The following is an 18,871-nucleotide window of genomic DNA, read 5'->3' on the forward strand; positions in this document are numbered from 1 at the left end:
TCCCATGTACAAAAATATATTCAACCCATCCTAATATCCCCAAACTCTCAACTCATTGGAGTATCTACTCTAAGTCTAAACTTTCATGTAAATATCATTAGCTTAGAAAGGCCCAAGTCTTATCATCTAAATTATCTAATTTATCTAAATCTGGTATGGGTGAGTTCCTGCCTCTGTGTCCAAGGTTCTGCTCATGGGAATCATTCTTCCTTTTTCTTGAAAGGCAGCACTTTTACAGCTGAGTATATCAATTGGTCCATTTTCTAATCTGTATAAACTCAGATATCTGAGAGCCTTCCTCTATTTTGTCCTGTCTTTTCCCCTTCAGTTCAAGATGGCAGTATTTCTGCTGATTTTATATTCTTAAATACCTGGTTGGTCTCCCACATATTTCAGCAGGGTCCATGATATCAGACAGATAGTTCTCCATAAATCCTTTCTGGATAACCCTATTCCTGGCTACTTTTGAGATGGTCAATTGGATCCCTGAGTCACACGCCCAGTCTCTTCCTCAAAAGTTTGTCCAGGCAATCCTTGTCCTTCTCTCTAGATTAATCTTTTCTGACAGTGAATTTCACAATTTCAGTATCCTTTATAGTCTGGATAAGTAAGAAACTTCCAAATCATCAAGTGCTGATTTCTTCAATTTATCTATTTCTTTTCTCATTTTACTATAAGCAGCAAGGAGAAACCATGCCGTAGCTTTCACACTTTACTTGAAAACATCCTCAGTTAAACATCCAAGCTCATTGTTCATAAATTATACTTTCCAACCAACAGCAGAATGTAATTCAATCAAGTTTTCTGCTACAACATAACAAGGATTGCCATTCCTCCAGTTCAAAATGTATTCCTTATCTCCTTTTGAGCTCTCACCAGAAAGATCTTTAATATTCATATTTTCACCCACATTCTATTCATAATGATATATGTATTCTCCAAGATGATAGATGTTTTCTGTAAAGTACTCCTTACTTCCTTAGGAGCTCTTGCAAAAATTGCATTTAAAGTCCAAATTTCCACCAAGTCTCTTCAAGGCAATCTAAGCTGTTGCTATCATTTGCCTTTGAATTCTTCCAGCCTCTGCCTATTACCCAATTCTAAAACCACATATGTCATTGAGATTAGGGCACATATGGATAACCCAAGTTATCTCATCTTGAAATCCTTAACCTAATTACCTTTTCAAATATCCCTTGTTAAAATAAGCTCACATTAATAAGTTCAAGTTGGAAATATCTTTGAGAGTGGCCAACTTTCAACACATTACACCTTCAGGTGCACAAATTAGTGACACAGAGGATTTGTCCTAGGGGTAAGGAAGTTTATATGAAAAGAGGTCCCTCAAAGGAACTGATTATATTTGAAATAGAGTGTCGGCAGTTTGGCCTAAGGGCAGTCTCAAAAACAGTTTCTTCTTTTAATTAACAGTTATAAGTAAAACACTAGATAGTTTGCCAAAGAGAACCATAGAAGGATATAGGTAAGAAGAGCCCTCTTGGGGTCAGAACAACCCTCAAAACTGGCCTCAAACTGCATCCCTGTCTGAATTAATTGGATCAGACTATGAAACACTATGTGCCCCAGGACATTGTAAAAAATAATAGAACAATCACTTAAGAGGGCTTGTCAGGTGGGTCAGTGGTAAAGAATCAGCCTTCCAGTACAGGACACATGAGTCTGATCACTGGATTGAGAGGATCCCCTGGAGAAGGAAATAGCAACCCACTTCAGTAGTCTTGCCTGGGAAATCCCATGGACAGAGGAGCCTGGTGGTCCATAGTCCACGGGGTCAGATTAGGGTTGGACACAACTGAATGATTAAACAACTATAATCACTCAGGGATTAGTGTGGTGGAAGGGCTGAGTGATATACAAAAAGAAGCAAGCAGTTTAACAGAGAGATTAGGGGAATATACCGTCAAGTCGAGCCCTGTTAAAATCATTATAGTCCCAGAATGACTGTGTAGATTTTGTAAGGCTGTACCTGCTAAGGAGCAACATAAATGGATTAATATTGCAGGGCAAATAGACTCTAATAAAATAGCCTAGCCAACTCAAAAAGTAAAGAAATAAGCAAATAATATTACAAACAAGACTTGGAGAGCAATAAGGGGAATTAGCACCCTAAGTTGCTGTACCGAAATTGTCCAGTTTTGAACAAAAACTTATGACATGTGTGAAGAAAAAGGAATATATGACTGATGCACAGTAAAAAGAAGCAGGCAATGGAAATTGACTTTGAGAGAGCCAGATGCCTGATTTAACAAAGACTTCAAATTATCCATTATAAATATGTTAAAAGAGCTAAAGAAAACCATTCTTAAGGAACTAAGAGGCTCTATAAAGACAATACTTTATCAAAGGATATCACTAAAGTGGCAGAAATTATTTTTTAAAAAAGAAACTCTGGAGTAGGAAATTACAGTAACAAAAATGAAAAAAACAAATTATTAGAGAATCTCAACAGTATACATGAACTGGCATAAGAAAGAATAAGCAAACTTGAAAATGGATATATTAATAGAGATTATGCAATCTAAAGAGAAACTAGAATGAAGAAAAATCAACAGAACTTCAGAGAAATGTAGGACATCCTTAAGTGCACCATCATATGTGTTATGGGTGTTTTCTGATAGATTTACTTTTGAATTATACCAAACACTGAAAAAAAAAAATTAATACTAGTTTTTCACAAAGTTGTCCAAAAAACGAAGAGGAGGGAACACCTGATACCAGGATTACATGATAACAAAATCAGATAAAAATATCAAATAAAATAAATGATACCACAAACCAATGTGTCTTATGAATATAGACAGAGAACCCTTCAACAATGGACAAGCAAATAAAATCTAGCAATATATGATCAGATCAGATCAGTCACTCAGTCGTGTGCGACTCTTTGCTACCCCATGAATCGCAGCACGCCAGGCTTCCCTGTCCATCACCAACTCCGAGTTCACTCAGACTCATGTCCATCGAGTCAGTGATGCCATCCAGCCATCTCATTCTCTGTCGTCCCCTTCTCCTCCTGCCCCCAATCCCTCCCAGCATCAGAGTCTTTTCCAATGAGTCAACTCTTCACATGAGGTGGTCAAGTACTGGAGTTTCAGCTTTAGCATCATTCCTTCCAAAGAACACCCAGGGCTGATCTTCTTTAGAATGGACTGGTTGGATCTCCTTGCAGTCCAAGGGACTCTCAAGAGTCTTCTCCAACACCACAGTTCAAAAGCATCAATTCTTCGGCACTCAGCCTTCTTCACAGTCCAACTCTCACATCCATACATGACCACAGGAAAAACCATAGCCTTGACTAGACGGACCTTTGTTGGCAAAGTAATGTCTCTGCTTTTGAATATGCTATCTAGGTTGGTCATAACTTTCCTTCCAAGGAGTAAGTGTCTTTTAATTTCATGGCTGCAGTCACCATCTGCAGTGATTTTGGAGCCCCCCCCCCAAAAAAAGTCTGACACTGTTTCCCCATTTATTTCCCATGAAGTGATGGGATCGGATGCCGTGATCTTCGTTTTCTGAATGTTGAACTTTAAGCCAACTTTTCCACTGTCCACTTTCACCTTCATCAAGAGGCTTTTTAGTTCCTCTTCACTTTCTGCCATAAGGGATGTGTCATCTGCATATCTGAGGTTATTGATATTTCTCTCTGCAATCTTGATTCCAGCTCGTGTTTCTTCCAGTCCAGCGTTTCTCATGATGTACTCTGCATATAAGTTAAATAAACAGCAATATATGAAAATGACTACAAACTATGACAAAGTGGGATTTGTATCAGAAAAACAGGGTTAATTTAACCACCAAAAATTGTTAATTCATTACAATGCCAAAAAATGTCCACACTACAGTACAATTGTGCTCATTTCACATGCTAGCAAGGTAATGCTCAAAATTCTTCAAGCTAGGCTTCAGCAGTACGTGAAATATTAAACATATATGTGGAATTTAGAAAGATGGTAACAATGATCCAAATGCAAGACAGCAAAAGAGACACAGATGTAAAGAACAGACTGTTGGACTCTGTGGGAGAAGGTGAGGGTGGGATGATTTGAGAGAATAGCACTGAAACATGTATATTATCATATGTGAAATAGATCACCAGTCCAGGTTCAATGCATGAGGCAGGGTGCTCAGGGCTGGTGCACTGGGATGACCTTAAGGGATGGGATGGGGAGGGAGGTGGGAGGGTGGGGCAGGATGGGGAATACATATACACCCATGGCTGATTCATGTGAATGTATAGCAAAAACCACCACAATATTTAAAGTAATTAGCCTTCAATTAAAATGAAAAAGAGAACTTCCATATGTACAAACTGGATTTAGAAAAGGCAGAGGAATCAGAGGTCAAATTGCCAACATCTATTGGATCATAGAGAAGCCAAGGAATTCCAGAAAAACATCGACTTCTGCTCCATTGACAATGCCAAAGCCTTTCACTGTATGGATCACAACAAACTGGAAAATTAAAGGGATGGGAATACCAGGCCACCTTACCTGTCTCTTGAGAAATCTGTATGCAGGTCAAGAAGCAACAGTTAGGACCAGACATGGAAGAATGGACTGGTTCAAAAATGGGAAAGGAGTATGTCAAGGTTGTATATTGTTACCTTGCATATTTAACTTCTTTGCAGAGTTCAGTTTAGTTCAGTTGCTCAGTCGTATATGACTCTTTGCAACCCCATGGACTGCAGCATGTCAGGCTTCCCTGTCCATCACCAACTCCCGGAACTTACTCAAACTCATGTCCACCGAGTTGGTGATGCCATCCAACCATCTCATCCTCTGTCATCCCCTTTTCCTGCTGCCTTCAATCTTTCCCAACATAAGGGTCTTTTCCAATGTGTCTGTTCTTCGCCTTAGGTGGCCAAACTATTGGAGTTTCAACATCAGTCCTTCCAATGAATATTCAGGACTGATTTCCTTTAGGATCGACTGGTTGGATCTCCTTGCTGTCCAAGGGACTCTCAAGAGTCTTCTCCAACACCACAGTTCAAAAGCATCAATTCTTTGGTGCTCAACTTTCTTTATAGTCCAGCTCTCACATACATCCATGACTACTGGAAAACCCATAGTTTGGCTAGACAGACCTTTGTCAGCAAAGTAATGTTTCTGCTTTTCAATTATGCTGTCTAGGTTGGTCATAGCTTTTCTTCTAAGGAGCAAGCATCTTTTAATTTCATGGATGCAGTTACCATCTGCAGTGATTTTGGAACCCAAGAAAATAAAGTCTGTCACTGTTTCCATTGTTTCCCCATCTATTTGTCATGAAATGATGGGACTGAATGCCATGATCTTAGTTTTCTGAATGTTGAGTTTTAAGCCAACTTTTTCCACTCTCCTCTCACTTTCATCAAGAAGCTCTTTAGTTCTTTGCTTTATGCCATAAGGGTGGTGTCATCTGCATATCTGAGGTTATTGATATTTCTCCCAGCAATCTTGATTCCAGCTTGTGCTTCATCCAGCCTGGCATTTCTCATGATGTACTCTGCATATAAGTTAAATAAGCAGGGTGACAATATGCAGAGTACATCATGTAAAATGTTGGGCTGGATGAATTACAAGCTGGAATCAAGATTGTTGGGAGAAATATCAACAACCTCAGATATGTAGATAACACCACCACTCTAATTGCAGAAAGCAAAGAGGAACTAAAAAGCCTCTTGATGAATGTGAGAGGAGAGTGAAAACACTGGCTTAAAACTCCACATTCAAAATCTAAGATCAGAGGTGGTCCTAAGATGACAGAGGAATAGGACAGGGAGATCACTTTCTCACTGAAAAATTCATCAAAAGATCTTTTGAACGCTGAACAAATTTCGCAAAACAATTTCTGAATGCTGGTGGAGGACACCAGGCACCCAGAAAGGCAGCCCATTCTCTTCCAAAGGAGGTAGGACAAAATATAAAAGATAAAAAGAGAGATAAAAGAGCTAGGGACAGAGACAGGTACCAGGGAGGGAGTCGTGAAGGAGGAGAAGCTTCCAAACACCAGGAATCCCTCTTACTGGTGGGTCAGTGGGGAGTTTTGGAATCTCAGAGGGCAACATAACTGGGAGGAAACACACACACACACACACACACACACACACACACACACACACACACAGATTACGTGCCTAACTGCAATTCCCAGCAGAGAAGTAGCCCAGACACTCATGTCCACCAGCAGTGAGCAGGAGCTAAACAGGGAGACACAGGCTGCATGCTTAGGGTAAGGACCAGGACTGAATGCCCTGAAGACAATCTGAGGGAGCTAATGTGAGATAATGACCCAATCTGTGGGATAGCAAGAGAGAGAAGAGAGAGAGAGAGAGAGAGAACTTCCTCGCGAAAAGCTCTAAGGCACAGCCTGGCCTGCTCACAGAACAAAGGATTGAGCGAATACCAGAGGAGAGCTAGCTGGCTGTGAACTGACCCCTCCCCCCACCGGAGGCAGAGAGGCAGGCAGGTGACAGCCAGGGCCAGAAGGCAAGGGGCAATCTCGGCCCCAGAGATGGTATCATCCACCAAACTGTAAGCAGGCACCAGTGGCTAATCAAGTCTTCTTGGGATCCTGGACAGTTGACATCCACCAGGAGGGTTGCAGTGAGAGATCAGCTCCCCAGAGGAGACACATGGCACACCTGAGATGGCGCTCTTGCTGCGCACCCAGGAAACCAAGGGGCTGGGACCAGGGAGGGGATAAGATGCACCACCCACGTAGGAGAGTGCACTCACCAAGCACCTGGTCGCCTGAGCAGCTCGGACCTGGGAAGGGCACAAGACGTAGGCCCAATTGAGTCTGTGCCTTTGTGGAGCACCTGAGAACCTGAACCTGAGCAGCTTAGACCTGGGAAGTGCACGGAACCCAGGGGCTGCTTTGGACAGTTCTTCTGCAGAGAAACCTGGAGCCTGAGCAGTGCAGACCAGGAAAGAACACTTGTCGTGAGCAGGGGCAAACCCAGTGTGGCCCAGACAGTGCAAGCACTCCCCACGCATGCCAGTGATATTTGTTAGCAGTGTTCCTCCCTCCCCACAGCACAACTGAACAAGTGAGCCTAAATAAGTGACCACCTTCGCCCCCTTCTGTCAGGGTGGAAATTAGACACTGAAGAGATTTGCAAACAGAGGAAGCCAAAATAAACAAAGAAGAGGGAACTGCTTTGGAAGTGACAGGTGCAACAGATTAAAACCCTGTAGTTACCACTGACTACATTGGAAGGAGCATATAGACCTTGAGAAGTATAAGCTGGAACAAGGAACTATCTGAAATTGAACTGACCCCACACTTTCCTCAACAACTCCAGACAAATTCCTAGATATATTTTACTATTATAATTTTTTAATGTTTTAAATTTAAAAAAAATTTTAAGTTCTTTATTACTCCTTTAATTTTCATTTTTATAAACTACTATTACTTTGAAAAAAGACCCTATTTTTAAAGCACACTTCATATTTTTTAAATAAGTTTTGTGATTTTTTTTTATATTGTATTTTTGAGAGTCTAACATCTACTATAGATTTTTAATCCTTGCTTTTTGGTATTTGTTATCAATTTTGTACCTTTAAGAATCCAATCTTCAGTATCCATTTTTACTTCATGTGATTACTGGTTTGATTTCTCTCTCCGCTTTTGACACTCCTTTTTCTCCCCCAAGTCACCTCTATCTCCTCCCTCCCCCTTTTTTTCTCTACCCAACTCTGTGAATCTCTTTGGGTGTTCTAGGCTGTGGAGAACACTTAGGGAACTGATTACTGCCTGGATCTGTCTCTCTCCTTTTGACTCCCCCTCTTCTCCTTCTGGTCACCTCTATCTCCCTGCTTCCTCTTCTCTTCATGTAACTCTGTGAACCTCTCCGGGTGTCCCTCACTGTGGAGAATCTTTTCACCATTAACCTAGATATTTTATCATCGGGGCTGTATGGATGGAGAAGTCATGAGGCTACTGTAAGAATAAGATTGAAAGCCAGAGGCAGGAGGCTTAAATCCAAACTTGAGAACACCAGAAAACTGACTCCAGGGAATATTAATCAACAAGAGCTCATCCAAAAACCTCCATACCTACACTGAAACCAAGCTCCATCCAAGAGCCAACAAGTTTCAAAGTAAGACAAACCAAGCTAATTCTCCAACAACACAGGAACATAATCCTGAGCATAAAAATACAGGTGGCCAAAAGTCACACCAATCCCATAGACACCTCAGAACTCACTACTGGACACTTGATTGCACTCCAGAGAGAAGAGATCCAGCTCCACCCACCAGAACACTGACACAAGCTTCCCTAACCAGGAAACCTTGACAAGCCACTCGTCCAACCCCACCCACAGGGAGGAACCTCCACAATAAAGAGGAACCACAAGCTTCCAGCATATAGAAAGGCCACCCCAAATACAGCAATCTAAACAAGATGAAAAGGGAGAGAAATATTCAGTAGGAAAAGGAACATTTAAATGCCCACCAAACCAAACAAAAGAGGGGGAGCTAGGGAGTCCACCTGAAAAAGAATTCAGAATAATGATAGTAAAAAGGATCCAATCTTGAAAACAAAATGGAGTTACAGATAAATAGTCTGGAGACAAAGATTGAGAAAATGCAAGAATTGTTTAACAAGGACATAGAAGAAATAAAAGAGTCAATCAGTTTTAAAAAATGCAATAACTGAGATCAAAAACACTCTGGAGGGAACCAACAGTAGAATAATGAGGCAGAAGATAAGATAAGTGAGGTGGAAGATAGAATGGTGGAAATAAATGAAGCAGAGAGGAAAAAAGAAAAAAGTAATTAAAAGAAATAAGGACAACCTCAGAGACTTCTGGGACAATGTCAAACACTCCAGCATTCGAATCATAGGAGTCCTAGAAGAAGACAAAAAGAAAGGCCATGACAAAATACTTGAGGAGATAATAGTTGAAAACTTCCCTAAAATGGGGAGGGAAATAGTCACCCAAGTCCAAGAAACCCAGAGAGTTCCAAACAGGATAAACCCAAGGCGAAATACCCCAAGACACATACTAATCAAATTAACAAAGATCAAACACAAAGAACAAATATTAAAAGCAGCAAGGGAAAAACAACAAATAACACACAAGGGGATTCCCATAAGGATAACAGCTGATCTTTCAATAGAAACTCTTCAGGCCGGAAGGGAACGGCAGGACATACTTAATGTCATGAAAGAGAAAAACCTACAGCCCAGATTACTGTACCCAGCAAGGATATCATTCAAATATGAAGGAGAAATCAAAAGCTTTACAGACAAGCAAAAGCTGAGAGAATTCATCACCACCAAACCAGCTCTCCAACAAATGCTAAAGGATCTTCTCTAGACAGGAAACACAGAAAAGGTGTATAAACTCAAACCCAAAACAACAAAGTAAATGGTGATGAGATGATACTTATAAATAATTACCTTAAATGAAAATAGGTTGAATGCCCCAACCAAAAGACAAAGACTGGCTGAATGGATACAAAAACAAGACCCCTATATATGCTGTCTACAAGAGATCCATGTCAAAACAAGGGACACATACAGACTGAAAGTGAAGGGCTGGAAAAAGATATTCCATGCAAATAGAGACCAAGAGAAAGCAGGAGTAGCAATACTCATATCAGATAAAATAGACTTTGAAACAAAGGCTGTGAAAGGAGACAAACAAGGACACTACATAATGATCAAAGGATCAATCCAAGAAGAAGATATAACAATTATAAATATATATGCACCCAAAAAGGAGCAGAGCAATATTTAAGGCAAATGCTAACAAGTATGAAAGGGGAAATTAACAATAACCCAATAATAGTGGGAGACTTTAATACCCCGCTCATACCTATGGATAGAACAACTAAACTGAAAATTAGCAAGGAAACACTAGTTTTAAATGATACAATGGACCAGTTAGACCTAATTGGTATCTATAGGACATTTCACCCGCAAACAATGAATTTCACCTTTTTCTCAAGTGCACATGGAACGTTCTCCAGGATAGATCACATCCTGGGCCATAAATCTAGCCTTGGTAAATTCCAAAAAAATTGAAATCATTCCATGCATCTTTTCTGATCACAATGTGGTAAGATTAGATATTAATTATAGGGAAAAAAAACTATTAAAAATTCCAACATACAGAGGCTAAACAATATGCTTCTGAATAACCAACAAATCACAGAAGAAATTAAAAGAAAAGAAATCAAAATATGCGTAGAAACAAATGACAATGAAAACAAAACAACCCAAAACATATGGGATTCAGTTAAAGCAGTGTTTGCTCCTTCGAAGAAAAGCTATGACAAACTTTTGGCAGTGGATTAAAAAGCAGAACCTTTTCATGAAGATGGCGTGCCTTTTTATGAAGATGGCACTGAAGGTGAAGAAGGAAGCCCCGGCCCCTCGTAAAGCTGAAGCCAAAGCGAAGACTTTGAAGGCCAAGAAAGCAGTGTTGAAAGGTGTCCACAGCCACTAAAAAGAAAAAAAAAAAAATATATATATATCCATATGTCACCCACCTTTTGGTGGCCCAAAACACTGCGGCTCAGGAGGCAGCCCTAATATTCTCAAATGAACACCCCTAGGAGAAACAAACTTGACCACTGTGCCATCATCAAATTCCCCCTCATCACCAAGTCAGCCATGGATAAAATAGGAGATAACAACACATTGGTATTCATTTTGGCTGTCAAGGCCAACAAGCACCAAATTAAACAGGCTGTGAAGAAGCTCTATGACACTGACATGGCTAAAGTCAATACCATGATCAGGCCTGACGGAAAGAAGAAGACATATGTTCAACTGGCTCTTGACTATGATGCTTTGGATGTTGCCAATAAAATTGGGATCATCTAAACTGAGTCCAGCTGACTAATTCCAAATATAAAAGTTTTCACTAGTAAAAAAAAAAAAAAAAAGGCAGAGACATCAGTTCGCCACAAACGTCCATATAAGTCAAAGCTATGGTTTTTCCAACTAGTCATGTACAGATGTGAGAGTTAGAGTATAAAGAAGGATGAACACTGAAGAACTGATGCTTTTGAATTGTGCTGGAGAAGATGCTTGAGAATCCTTTGAACAGCAAGGAGATCAAACCAGGCAATCCTAAAGGAAATCAACCCTAAATATTCATGGAAGGACTGATGCTGAAGCTCAAGGTCCAATACTTTGGCCACCTGAATGGAAAAGCTGACTCATTGGAAAAGACCCCAATGCTGGGAAAGATTAAGGGCATGGGGAGAATGGGGTGACAGAGGATGAGATAGTTGGATGGCATCACTGATTCAATGACCATGAGTTTGAGCAAACTCTAGGAGATAGTGAAGGACAGGGAAGCCTGGTGTGCTGTAGTGCATGGGGTCACAAAGAGTTGGACATGACTTAATGACTGTAGACAACAACATTAATAGAAGAAGGGAGAAAAACACATGATCATCTCAGCAGATGCAGAAAATGGTTTTGGCATAATTTAACACCATTTCATCATGAAGACATTGGATAAACAAGGAATCATAGGAAACTTCCTGAATTTTTAATGAGTTCCTATGAAAAATCCACAGATAATATCAGATGTAATGGTGAAAGATTGAATGCTTACCCCCTAGTATCAAAAACAAGACGAGGATATCCACTTTTACCACTTCTATTCGAAAGTGTTCTTGAGGTCCTAGTCATGGAAAATAGGGAAATAGAATTTCATATTGAAAATAAATTTGAAAAAAATCTTTACTTGAAAATGACATGACTTTGTACGTAGATAATCCTTGCTGCTGTTGCTTCTGCTAAGTCACTTCAGTCGTGTCCGACTCTGTATGACCCCATAGACGGCAGCCCACCAGGCTCCCCCGTCCCTGGGATTCTCCAGGCAAGAACACTGGAGTGGGTTGCCATTTCCTTCTCCAATGCATGAAGGTGAAAAGTGAAAGTGAAGTCGCTCAGTCGTGTCCAACTCTTAGCGACCCCATGGACTGAGGCCCACCAGGCTCCTCCATCCATGGGATTTTCCAGGCAAAAGTGCTGGAGTGGGGTGCCATTGCCTTCTCCGAGATAATCCTTAGAATCATTAAAAACAATTAGAACTAATACAGAATTTTAGCAAGGTTGCAAGATTCATGATTAATATAGAAAAATCAAGTGTGTTTCTATACAGTAAGAAACAAACCAAAATTAAAACTGACAGAACAGTTGCATTTGCAAGGTATATAACGAATTAAAATTAAAAAAAAGAAGTGAAAGACATATACCTGGAAACCATGAAGCATCATTGAAGAAATTAAAGATATAAATAATTTGAAAGATATCCTGTGTTCATGGTTTGGAATACTTAACATTTTTAGGATGGCAATACTCCCCAAATTGATCTACAGATTCAGTGCAATCCTTATCAGAATCACAATTGCCTCTGCTACAGAATCTGACAAGCTGACCCTCATATTCACATGGAAACTCAAGGAATTCACAACAGCCAAATGATCTTGAAAACAGACAACAAAGTTGATGGATTCACGTTTACTGATTTCAAAACTTACTACAAAGCTGCAGTAATCAAGACAGTGTGGTACTGGCATAAGGACAAACATATATATCAGCTGAGTAGAATAGACAGTATAGAAATAAACCCATTTATCTATGGTCAATGATTTTCACTAAGGATATCAAGACAATTCAAAACAGAAAGAATAGTCTTTTCAACAAACGGCCTTGGAGCAACTGGTAATCTGCATGCATAAAAATAAAACTGACAAAAAACAACAAAATTCTGTAAAGCAATTACCCTTCAATAAAAAAATAAATTAAAAATAAAACTGAACCCCTAACTCATATAATTTATAAAAATTAAAGATGTAAATATAAGAGCTAAAGGTATAAGATTCTTAGTAGAAGACATAGGTGTGAATCAGCATGCCCTTAGATTATGCAGTGTTTTTATAAAGATATGAAAAAAGCTGGACACAACTGAGCAACTAAGCGCACGCACCAAAAGTACAATAGCAAAGGAAAAAATAGATTAATTGGACAACATCAAAATTTTTTAAAAAGTGCATGTCATTGGACATCATCAAGAAAGTGCATGGCCAATCTGTAGAATGAGTGAAAATATTTGTCAATCAGATATCTGATAATGAACCTACTTATAATCCATATTATATAAAGAACTCTTACAACTTAATAAAAAGACAAAAAACTTCAAAAAATGGGAAAATTATCTGAATAAATATTTCTTCAAAGAAGATAGACAATACACTCATGAAACTCGATTCAACATCATTATATATGAGGGAAATTGAAGTAAAAATTGCAATGAGATACCACTTATCCACTAGAATGGCTATAAGAAAAGAAACAGATAACAGCAAGTGTGGCTGACCATATGGAGAAATTAGAACCCTTATATACTGCTGGTGCTAACATAAAATCATGCAGCCACGTTTAAAAACAACCTGACAATTCATCAAATGATTAAAGATAGGGTTAAGATCTGAGCTGCAAATTCCACACCTGGATGTATACTCAAGGAAAATGAAAACATGTTCGTGCAAAAATTTGTACAGGAATGTCCATAGAAGTGTTATTCATAAGAGTCAAAATTTAGAAACAATTCAAATGTCCAGCAACTGATGAATAGATAAAGGGTAAATGGTATGAATTCATAATAAAAAAAAACAAATAAAAATACCAAATGCATGAAAAAAACTTATTCACAAATATAGGTGAAAAAAATTAAAGTTTTAATTAATGGCTTTAAATCAGCCTGGTCAGAGATCATTAGGGGCTTAATAACAGGATTATAAACATGGTCTTGAATTTCAATATTTGGGTTGGTGACTTGAATGAAGGCATAAGAAATAAGACTTCTCAAAATTAACAGATTAGCAAAAGCTGGTTGAAATGGATATTACCAAATTATGTTTGATAAGCAAAAAATCAATATGCTTCAATGACGTTTCACTGTTAATATAATCCATGTAAAGGAAATAAATTTTAGTCCTGGACTTAGATGAGAATGTCAACTCTATTCATGGAGTATGAAGCAGGACTGGCTTCGTAGCCTTCTACATGACAAAGACCTAGAAGATTTTGTTCATTATAAGCACAATATTCTGCTTTAGTGACATGTAAATGTAAAAACAAACCACACATGGACACAGAAATTTGCATGAGTTTAGGATATTTTATTAATGTCTAGTGTTCTAAATATGTCACAGAAAAAATAATGTCACAACACTTTACACTGATGAATAGATAAAGGGTAAATGGTATGAATTCATAACCAAAAACCAAATAAAAATATCAAATGCATGAAAAAAACTTATTCACAAATATAAGTGAAAAAAATTGAAGTCAAAATCACATTAAAAAATTAAAATTAAATTTTAAATTAAATATTAAATTAAATATTATTAAATATTAAATTAAAATTAAAGGTCAAATCACATCTATATTATGTTCAGCTCTAGGTATCATATTTTAAGACTAACACTGACAAACTGGAATGTATCTAAGGTTGGCAACAAGAGTGGTAGAGCATATGGAAATGGATCAGAGAAGGAATGGTTGTGGAGACTGAAGATATTCAGGCCAGGATAGAAAACAGAGGGAATATAGTACTTGTCTCCAAATATTTGAACAAATTTCATGTGGAAAATGGATTACATTTATTTTGTGCGGTTGCAGAGGGAAGAACTAAAACCAACAAGTAGAAGTTTCATGATCTATTTTGGCTTAGTACAAGGAAAACTTTCTATTAAGGCTGTTTAATAATGAATGATGTGTGTGACCTCATAAGTTCCATTTCACTGGAATTTTAAAACAGAGGCTATAAACCTATCCTGCATTGGACAGTTGGTCTGAAATATGGAAAACAGTGGTTCTCAAACTTCAGAATGAAAAAAAAAAATCAATTGACTATGGTGGGAGTCTCAGGGATGGAGCCTGAATTCATATTCTCTTAATACCACAAGTGATTCTGGTATAAATGATTCACAGGTCCACTTTCAAATAGTAATATGTGGAATTCTTTGTTTCTTCTGAAGTGAAAAGAAGACACTGGCTAAATAGAGAGATTAACAGAATTTTAGCCATTTCTGAAATTTTCTGTTACTATAAAATGTTTTTAAATTACTAATCTGGTAATATCAATCTAACTCATGAAAAATGATACAACTGGAGGAATAAATTTCATTTGTGTTCATTAAAGACCAGAAAAGTATACAACACATTGTGTGCAACTTTTAAATGATATTCATTCTTGTTTTGTTTGCTTGTATGAGGGGCAGGAGTAGGATGACACTTTAATTGGCAACAGCGATCAACAGGAACTGAGTATGTTGTTTAATGTCCTGAAAGCCCTCAATCTATTTTAAACCTTTAACATATTCTAGAGATGTTCTTTTTTTTTTTTTAAAGGCCTTTGGCATACCTTCATTCTTTGAATTATTATAGAACAAATAACTACTGGCAGGTAAATTATTCAGAAGAAATTAAGTGTTACCAGAGAATTTTAAAAGACCTTTCGGTTTTCCTTCCTCTAAATTTGCAAAAGAAAAGCAACTAAGGAAGTGGAAATGAAACTTGAATACTAATATATTACTTATTCTCATGCTATTTGGAAAAATTCATTCTTTGTATTTCCTTGCATGTTCTTTCTCACCATCATTAGATCTCAAATCAAGGGAAAAATAATTTCCCCCAGTGTATGCAGAAAACTACTTGATTAACATCAAGGAGAAAAAATTGTCAAAAATGAAGTTAGTTTTGTCTTTCTGTGCATATAATTATTTGAGTACTTAGCATCACTATTTTTGTCTGTGTTTATTTTTTTACTAGTTAAAAATAAGAAGCATTTATCAGGAGTCCTCTTCCATCTACTTCCAAAGGGACTCACCTGTCTAAAACCATTGGAGCCAATTTTCTCAATGCCTGTGTGGTGTCCCAATTTCTCAGATTTCTGGAAAGTGCTAGATGATTTCTAATACAGTAAATAAATGTTAGTTATTCCTGAAGGCATTATCCCCAGGGGAATGACACATGGGCAGAAATTTTGACTCTGTGATAAGTCAATGAAAGAGAAAATTTTGAGCAAGGAGACCCTAGTGTTTCTCCTCAAATTAGACTGTATACCAATTTGCCCCTACTGAGTTACTCCATTGATTGGTTTGATGAATCAGGCCTTTTAGTGTGAACACATTTTTTAGGTATATGTCCTTCCCTTGCTCAGCTCCTTGGCACCTGGCTTTGGTGAGAGTAGTTTTGTGACTGTAAGAAAGTGGCATGTGTGCTCAGTCATGTCCAGCTTTTTGCGACCCCGTGGACTGTAGCCCACCAGGCTCCTCTGTCCATGGGATTTCCCAGGCAAGTATATTGGAGTGGGTTGCCATTTCCTACACCAAAGAAAGTGTCATAAATTGTCTCAAACCCTAAATACTTGCAATGACTCTTGTTTGCTTACTCACCAAAGAATGCCTTCCCCAAGAGCATAAAAGAGAATATTGGCTCAAAGCCCACAACTGCATGATCTTTTGTCAAATGATTTTGGGTCACTGAATTAATGTAGCATCTGAAGCTGGACACTTCCTCCAAAGCCATCAACATTTCAAAAAAGGATAAGTCTATCCCCAAAGCAGAGCAACTAAAGAGTTGCAAGAGAAAATCCCTACCCAAGAGAATGATATAGAATGTGTCATTTTTTTTTTTTGCATGATCTTTATAGGGTGATCAAGAGGCTTTCATTGTAGTGAATACATTTGCTCACTCAGTTTTGGAGAGTCGCCCTTCATTTATTCTTTCCCTTTGGAAGTACTTTCGAGTGCAAATTACTGCTATCAGAAGCCTTGAACTGAGAGGCTATTATTCTCCTTGCTCAGATTAAATTAATTTTGAACAGTTTAATGCAGCATGTCCGAGCTGCAAGTCCAAGTGGTGTCAAATCTATTTCTCTGCTTTTTTAAGCTGGACCTTCAAGGGCAGTATGATTCATGGTGAATGTGTTCTTCTAATGTCTTGCTAAGCGTTATTATTTTCTTTCATTTGCAAGTCATGAGGCTACAAATGTTAACCATTCTCCTCCTAACATTGTGTAAAGAATGCATGATTTAAGCCAGGCTGATTTTCCAAAAGGGAGCTTATTACATTTACTTGCTTTACAAATGAAATAAAGAAAAAGTACTCTGGATCAAAGCAAGAAGTTTAAAAAGCTAATGAAACATTAGGAAGAGAACTGGTTTGAGAAACACTGCGACATCATCACTATTGTGTTAAAAAGGAATTATCTTGATCTAGGCCTACGTAATAAAATAAAGGAGTTTTAATGACGGGCTATATAATTCTGTTTGTGTTTTGCAGAGTTGCAAAAAAAAAAAAAAAAGATTGTAAATCTACTTATCTTCTCTCTTCTAGTTCAGGCAATCTACTGTCTCTCCAGTATTCATTCAATCTAAAGTGTCATTGAAATGTGTAATAAAGTTTTCTATGTTACTGTAGAGCAGTCAAAAGAATGCCAGTCAACTAATGACAGAATAGAAGATGTGCTTTAAGCAGTTAGAGGTTTCAAAAACCTATCCACCTTGTGTCTATGTAAACTACTTAAACTGTACAGTCCAGGACAGTCTTTTCTACAGCTCTAATTACTAGTTCTATGGATTAAGCGAATTAATGACTTTAACATTCTGGAAGGAAGATTGATGAAAATACTATATTGCAATCTTCCTTTGGGGCAGAGAAGAAGCAAAGATCAAGAGTATTATCCTTTCAAAAGCTGGATAAGCACACTGCTCTTGTCATACTACTTATTTTTAAAACAGATGAAATAGACTTACATAAACCTATTGACTTTAGAAATGAAAAAATTTTACTCACAGTCAAAAGATAAACATGGTAATAATATAATTTTATGACAACATTGCTAAGAGCATTTGATACTTTTATCTTTAGTCTATGTAAAAACACAAGACTCTGTAACTTATAAAAACTTATTTGGGATTCAGGTACCACATTTGAAGAAAGAGGCTAAAGTGTCGAATAGCATGCAGAAAAGCACCCAAAAAACCTACAAGAGATGGAGGGAGGGACAGACAAGGAGAACTAGAGGGCCTGTCACATGAGTACAGACTAAGATGACTAAAATTTCATCTTTAAACTCAGAGGCTGAAATCTAAGTCTGTAAGATAATAAGGGGACACGTTGAATATATATGAATTTGTTAACCCTATATTAGAATATCAGAGTTAATGGGCCTCATTGAAGTTAGAAGACAATAACACCTTACCTGCCTCCTGAGAAACCTGTATGCAGGTCAAGAAGCAACAGTTACAACCAGGCATGGAACAATAGACTGGTTCCAAATTGGGAAAGGAGTACATCAAGGCTGTATATTGTCACCTTGTTTATTTAAATTCTATGCAGAGTATATCAGGCAAAATGCTGGGTGGATAAAGCACAAGCTGGAATCAAGATTTCCGGGAGAAAGATCAATAACCTCAGATATGCAGATGACAACACCCTTATGGCAGAAAGCGAAGAGGAACTAAAGAGCCTCTTTGATGAATATGAAAGAGGAGAGTGAAAAAGCTGGCTTAAAACTCAACATTCAAAAACTGCGATCATGGAATCCAGTCCCATCACCTCATGACAAATAGATGGGGAAACAATGGAAACAGTGACAGATTTTATTTTCTTGGGCTCCATAATCACATGGATTGTATGGTGACTGTAGCTGTGAAATTAAAAGATTCTTGGTCCTTGGAAGAAAAACTATGACAAAGCTGCTGCTGCTGCTAAGTCGCATCAGTCGTGTCCGACTCTGTGCAACCCCATAGACGGCACCCCACCAGGCTCCCCCGTCCCTGGGATTCTCCAGGCAAGAACACTGGAGTGGGTTGCCATTTCCTTC

General features: G+C 38.2%; 1 pseudogene; it reads left to right on the forward strand.

The window, feature by feature from the left end:
• Positions 1-10,345: 10,345 nt before the first annotated feature.
• Positions 10,346-10,839, forward strand: LOC129639859 (60S ribosomal protein L23a-like; annotated as a pseudogene).
• The last annotated feature ends 8,032 nt before the right edge of the window (positions 10,840-18,871 follow it).

The sequence above is a fragment of the Bubalus kerabau genome, chromosome X (assembly GCF_029407905.1).
Source record: "Bubalus kerabau isolate K-KA32 ecotype Philippines breed swamp buffalo chromosome X, PCC_UOA_SB_1v2, whole genome shotgun sequence".
NCBI classification, from domain to species: Eukaryota; Metazoa; Chordata; class Mammalia; order Artiodactyla; family Bovidae; genus Bubalus; species Bubalus kerabau.